This window comes from Hyla sarda, chromosome 11 (genome assembly GCF_029499605.1).
Source record: "Hyla sarda isolate aHylSar1 chromosome 11, aHylSar1.hap1, whole genome shotgun sequence".
NCBI classification, from domain to species: domain Eukaryota; kingdom Metazoa; phylum Chordata; class Amphibia; order Anura; family Hylidae; genus Hyla; species Hyla sarda.
This window is the reverse complement of record NC_079199.1, coordinates 98,861,099-98,868,025: the sequence shown is the minus strand read 5'-3', so window position 1 is coordinate 98,868,025 and position 6,927 is coordinate 98,861,099.

The window sequence follows — 6,927 nt, the reverse complement described above, 5'->3', positions numbered from 1 at the left end:
CTGTACCTATATGCCTTTTCTCCAGCTCGCTCTCTTGTGGATCAGGCTATATAGTAGTTATACAACTCCCCTCCAGCTATATCTGTATACTGCTGCTATCTCTATGGGATCAGGAGATATAGATATAGATATATAGATATATATATATATATATATATATATATATATATATATATATATATATATAGTAGTTATATACATCCCCTCCTGGCTCTATCTGTATACGGCTGCTGCTTCTATCTCTACAGGATCAGGATATATAGTAGTTATACCCCTCCTCTCCAGCTCTATCTGTATACTGCTGCTGCTGTCTCTATGGAATCAGGATATATAGTAGTTAAATACATCCCCTCCAGCTCTATCTGTATACTGCTGCTGCTTCTATCTCTATAGGATCAGGATATATAGTAGTTATACACCTCCCCTCCAGCTATATCTGTATACTGCTGCTGCTTCTATCTCTATAGGATCAGGATATATAGTAGTTATACACCTCCTCTCCAGCTCTATCTGTATGCTGCTGCTGCTGCTGTCTCTATGGAATCAGGATATATAGTAGTTAAATACATCCCCTCCAGCTCTATCTGTATACTGCTGCTGCTTCTATCTCTATAGGATCAGGATATATAGTAGTTATACCCCTCCTCTCCAGCTCTATCTGTATACTGCTGCTGCTGTCTCTATGGAATCAGGATATATAGTAGTTAAACACATCCCCTCCAGCTCTATCTGTATACTGTTGATATCTCCATATGATCAGGATATAATGACTAATGAGTGTAATTCAGTGTTTCCCAACCAGTGTGCCTCCAGTTGTTGCATAACTACTACTCCCAGCATTCCCGGACAGCCTTTGGCAAGGCAGTCACCACCCCCCCCCCTTGCTTTACCATCACCATCCCCCAGGTAGGTTCACGATGCACTATACCTCAATGGGGACGTCCACCACCAGCCTATGAAGCGTCGTAGAAGATGGAGGGCTCTGCTTTTTGGGAATAGAGGGGGTGGGAGGGATGAAGATTGGGTTGAACCACACTGGCTTTGTATGCTTTTTGTACCATATTTCTTACACTACTTTTTGATTTGTACCGTTTTTTCAATAAAGATTTATCAAAACGTGTAAAGGAAAAGTTCAGCAGTTGCCTATAGCAACCAATCAGATCGCTTCTTTCATTTTGCAGAGGCCTTGTTAAAAATGAAAGCAGCGATCTGATTGGTTGCTATGGGCAACTGAACAACTTTTCCTCTGTACAAGTTTTGATAAATCTCCCCAATAACTTTATTCCAAAAAGACATCTGTCCACGACCCCCAACTTCATGGCAGCAGGTAAAGCAGAAAGGTAACCTGGATTATACATTAATGATTCAATAAAATAAGTCACTTTAAAATTAAATAAAAAATCATGACTCCTAGAGATAAGTTAAAGGTTTGGATGAGTCGGGGTCTGATTGTTCAACATTTCTACACATCAAAGAATATGTAGATTTGCACGGAGCAAACAATTGCGCCTTCTATTGGAAAAGAAAAAAAAAACAGCGTGCTGCAATTTTGAAAAACTACTTTAAAGCCTAAAACGCCACTTAAGGGTCTATTCACACGTACAGTATTCGGTAGAGATGAGCGAACTTACAGTAAATTCGACTCGTCACGAACTTCTCGGCTCGGCAGTTGATGACTTTTCCTGCATGAATTAGTTCAGCTTTCCGGTGCTCCCGTGGGCTGGAAAAGGTGGATACAGTCCTAGAAGACTCTTTCCTAGGACTGTATCCACCTTTTCCAGCCCACGGGAGCACCTGAAAGCTGAACTAATTTATGCAGGAAAAGTAATCAACTGCCGAGCCGAGAAGTTCGTGACGAATCGAATTTACTGTAAGTTCGCTCATCTCTAGTATTCGGCGCAGATTTGATGCGCAGGATTTTCTGCTGCAGATTTCAATGTAAACTGAATGACTGAGCACAGCTGGAAATCCTGCCCATCAAATCTGCGCAGAATACTGTACGTGTGAATAGACCCTAAGGGTGAAAAGGGTAAAAAAAAAAATAATAATAATAATAATAAAACACCATGTGGGTATGATGTTTCTCTATGAGGTTTCCCCACTTACACCCAACTAACATCTGGCGGCAACCTTTTTTTTGCCCAAAGTAGAGAGTATGATGTTTTTTGTGCATTTTATTTTATTTTAAATGTTTTAATTTTGTAAAAAAAAAAAAAAAAAAAAAAAAAAATTTATTTTTGTCAAAAATGTTTTTATATTTATTTATTTTTTGGTGGTAGGGCCACGCAGATGTGTGCCGTCTCATATAAAGTCTGGCGGAATTCTGCCCCAAGAATGCAAATGTTCATTCTTTGGGTGGAATTCTGCTGCAGGGATTCCAGTGTGCGCAAAGCAGCAGAATCCCATTGCAAGCGCAATTCTGCCGGTGGAATGGCCGCAGTTTGAACAAGCCCTAAGACACCAATAAGCTCATGGGCCATATGGGTAGAAGTGGCTGTTACCCAAGATGCAACTGCAAGAAACTGCAGTACCAGGCATGGCCACTGCCAAGAGTGCAGTGCTGTTAGACAGTGAGGCATTTGTGGCTCCGCGAACTGTGACCCCTTAAGCCAATCGGTTGGATGCCAAGATTCGAAGCCCCACTGTTAAAAATGTTGATTTTGTCTATCGCTAGGCTAGGTCAGCCATAATGTAAGCCCCAGAAAACTCCTCCTTTAGGGTAGGGTCACACACAGCGCATCCGCAGCATATTTCAGTTACTAGAATGAGCTCCCTGCTGCAGCCGGGTAGCCCTGTGTGTTTGCTCGTATCAGATCTGTATCGGGAAACCTACTGCTACGAGCAAACACACACACAGGTCTACCCGACCGCAGCAGGGAGCTCGCTCTAGTGACTGACGTCAACAAATCCGCCAGATTAAATGCGCTGGGGATGCGCTGTGTGTGACCCTACCCTTAAAGGGGTACTCCGCTGCTTAGCGTTTGGAAGAAACTGTTCCGAATGCCGGAGAGCTCGTGACGTCATAGCCCCACCCCCTCATGATGTCACGCCCCACCCCCTCAATGCAAGTCTATGGGAGGGGGCGTGACTGCCGTCACGCCCCCTCCCATAGACTTGCATTGAGGGGGTGGGGCGTGACATCATGAGGGGGTGGGGCTATGACATCACGAGCTCCCGTCGACGGAGTTCTAAAACGCTGAACAGTGGAGTACCCCTTTAATGTTTTTTTTTATAATACACAGAATTATCATTTCCTAAAATTATTCTCCCAAAAAATGGCAAACCAAAAATGGAAAGAAAGCTTCAAAATGTGTTTATTTTATACAAAAATTTGTACAGTGTTATTCTAAATTTTAAAGGAAAAAAAATTCTAATGCCATACGGTCTCAAATCACTGCAAACTGTAAAAACAGGCTTTGTATATATTAAAAAAAATGACATTTTACAGTATTCTACAGGCATGCACATAAAACAGCCCCCCCGGGGGAGAAAATAAAATTAAAACAAAAAAATCAAAATGTACAGTACAAGACTATTTTACCATCACAGCCCCAATAGTAAACCTCAGGAAATTCATCCCGCATCTCTGGAAGTTTCTTAAGACAGGGTGCAAAGATCTGTCACAGGTCAGAAGAGGTCAAGCACATCCATCAGAGATCATCATCTGGCATTTGGGGAAACGGTTAAAGAATGTTCTTAAGTCAAAACATTTTTTATTAAAAAAAAATCTGGTCATAGAAAAGTTGGTCTTTATGCTTTTGCCCTGGATCCACCAGAGCAGCAGGAAAGGACGACCCATTCTTCCATACCGAAATGTTGCTATGTTGGTTGGTTCCCTCGGCTATAGTTTATTGACCAAGGAGATTCAAGTCACCATGTTGGAAAACCCCTTTAAAATATCAACTTTCGTCTCAATTAAGTCTTAAAGGGGTACTCCGCCCCTAGACATCTTATCCCTAATCCAAAGGATAGGGGATAAGATGTGTGATTGCGGGGTTCCTGCTGCCGGGGACCCCCACGATTTCTGCTGTGGCACCCCAGACATCCGGTGCACGGAGCAAACTTCACTACGTGCCGGATGACTGGCGATGGGGGGGCAGAGGCTCGTGACGTCATGGTCACGCCAAGCTCGTAACTTCACGGTCATGCCCCGTCAATGCAAGTCTATGGGAGTAGGTGTGACGGCCGTAGACTTGCATTGAGGGGGCGTGGCTGTGACATCACGAGTGGGGCATGACCGTGACATCACGAGCCTCCATTGCTGCACTCAACGCTCTAAATGAACGCCGGGTGCAGCAGGGAGGTCATGGGCGTCCCCAGTGGCAGGACCCCCGTGATCAGACATCTTATGCCCTATCCTTTGGATGTCTAGTGGCGAAGTACCATTTTAACTCAATTATAGGCCAATACAACGAACTGGCTATAAATTCTTAGCTTTAGGGGGACAAAAAGCAGCTCCAATGTTTGTAAGGACCCAATATCCCATCATTTTGGAAAGTCTTAATGTTATGGAATGATCCTTCCATTAACTGCGAGAAAACGGTAAGAAGGGTTTATTAGACCAAAGACTAAGGCCGGGATAAGGTCTCTCTGACCACGGCTTTAGTGAACAATGGCCACCACCATGTCTGGGTAAACTAGAACTTTACTTTTAGCAAGGTTCCAGCTCAACTGGATCATAGAGACCTTTTGACTACATGTACAGTAAACTGGGTAACAACCAGGAATAGTATCTTTAAGGCTATTTTTGAGAATGGAAAAGACAGAGATGAAGAGAGTAAAAAAAAAAAAATATTAAATAAAAAAAAGGCACTAAAAGGTATCAGAAAAGATAAACAAAGTTTAAAGTCCCAAGTTAAGAGCTTTAGACCTTCATAAAAACTACATAAGCATTGGAACCCATAAGGTCACTCATCACCTATCTATTTTGACATGATTGAAATGACACCCATGATCAAGTGAGGCGCTAGCTGACTTAAATTCATTCATATACATGTTCCGAACGCTGGGTGCGGGCTGTGGGGGTCGTGACGTGCCCCTTCCCATAGACTTTCATTGAGGGAATGTGATGTGACGTCACAGCCCGCACCCAGAGTTCAGAACAAAATGTTCCGGATGCTGGAGCAGTGGACCACCTTTTCTCAAAGATAGAAGTGCATACCCAAAGAACACCTAAGAACCTTATGTTGACCAAACATTGTGCATTATGGACAACTGCCCTAAAAGAAAAATCAAAAGAACAAAAATAAATCCAACTAACTGAGTTACCATGCTACATTGGCTTCTAAATACATGGTCAAGTCTTTGATGGTCACATTCCTCTACCCAAAACACACAGAAGGTAAATCTCATCTTAGGATGGGTTCACACTATGTTTAACACATACAGAGACCGGATCCGGCTGGGAGATGGGAAAACCGGGCACTCCCGTATCCCAGCCGGACCTGCCCTGCATCTCATTCAATTGAATGAGCCGACCGGTGTCAGATAGCGACTCCGGTCGGCTTATTTTTGCCCCATATCCGGTTTTGTGACCGGACTTAAAACAGTGTTATACCACGTTTTTAGGTCCGGTCACAAAACCGGATACGGGGCAAAAATGAGCCAACCGGTATCTGACTCTGGTCAGCTCATTCAAATGAATGAGATGCAGGGCAGGTCCGGCTGGGATACGGGAGGGCCCGGTTTTCCCATCCCCCATCCAAAGCCGGTCCCTGTATGTGATAAACGTAGTGTGAACTCAGCCTAAGATGGCTAACAGAACGGTTCACGTACAAAAGAGGTTCCGGTTTGACTTTCCAGAAAGACTTTCCCCATGTGTAGAAAGAATTTATTGCAATATTTTAAGGCAAATTTCAACTATGACAACTTTTCAAAAAACTTCATGGTCACACCCACGAGATATCCCAACGGGTTTAAAAGGGAAGATATGGGAGAAGCCAAAAGCTATGGAGAAGATACTGATTTCGCCCCAAAACAAAGAAAAACAAAAACATTTATATGAAGAATAAAAAATTAAGCCACAGTGATGATTGTGAAATACAAAAATGTTCAGGGAAATATTTAAAAAAGTTATGGCCAAGGTCAAAGGGGAATTCCGGCCAAATACATCTTATCCCCTATCCAAAGGATAGGGGATAAGATGTCTGATCTTGGGGGGTCCGCCACTGGGACCTCCCGCTATCTCCGTTCAGCACCCGCATTCTATGTGGGGCTGTTTCTCCAGTCTCGGAAACTTCTGCGTTTCCGGGACTGGAGACATGACATCACGCCATGCCCCCTCCATTCATGTCTATGGTAGGGGGCGTGACGGCCATCACGCCCCCTTCCATAGACATGAATGGAGGGGGCGTGGCATGATGTATCCAGTCCCAGAAACACAAAAGTTTATGAGACTGGAGATGCAGCGGGTGCAGCACGGAGATCGCGGGGGTCCACAGCGGCGGGACCCACACGATCAGACATCTTATCCCCTATCCTTTGGATAGGGGATAAGATGTATTTGGCCAGAAAACCCCTTTAAGGTGTAGGCTCATGTAAGCGACTCCAGCACATGTAGTCTAGGTGGGTCCATGCTACTGACCCATAGGAACTCCATGATAGGTCTTATTATATTTTCCTCACAGTACCTCATGTAGAGAATGCCACTTTAAAGACCACAAATGCTAAAAAAAAAAATTATAAGAATTGTACACATACAGAGGAATAGTAAAAACTCAATGGCCTGACTTTTAATATGGCCATGTGCATAAGCCGGACATATTTTTGGCTGGCCAAATGTAATTTTAGAATATATTTTTATACATAGATTCGTTGAATTCTTTTTCATTTTTTATTTGTGTGTGGAAACAAAGTGATTTGACATTTTAATTGAATTTATAAATTTAGCTTACAAAAAAAAAATTATATTTATTTATGTAATATAAA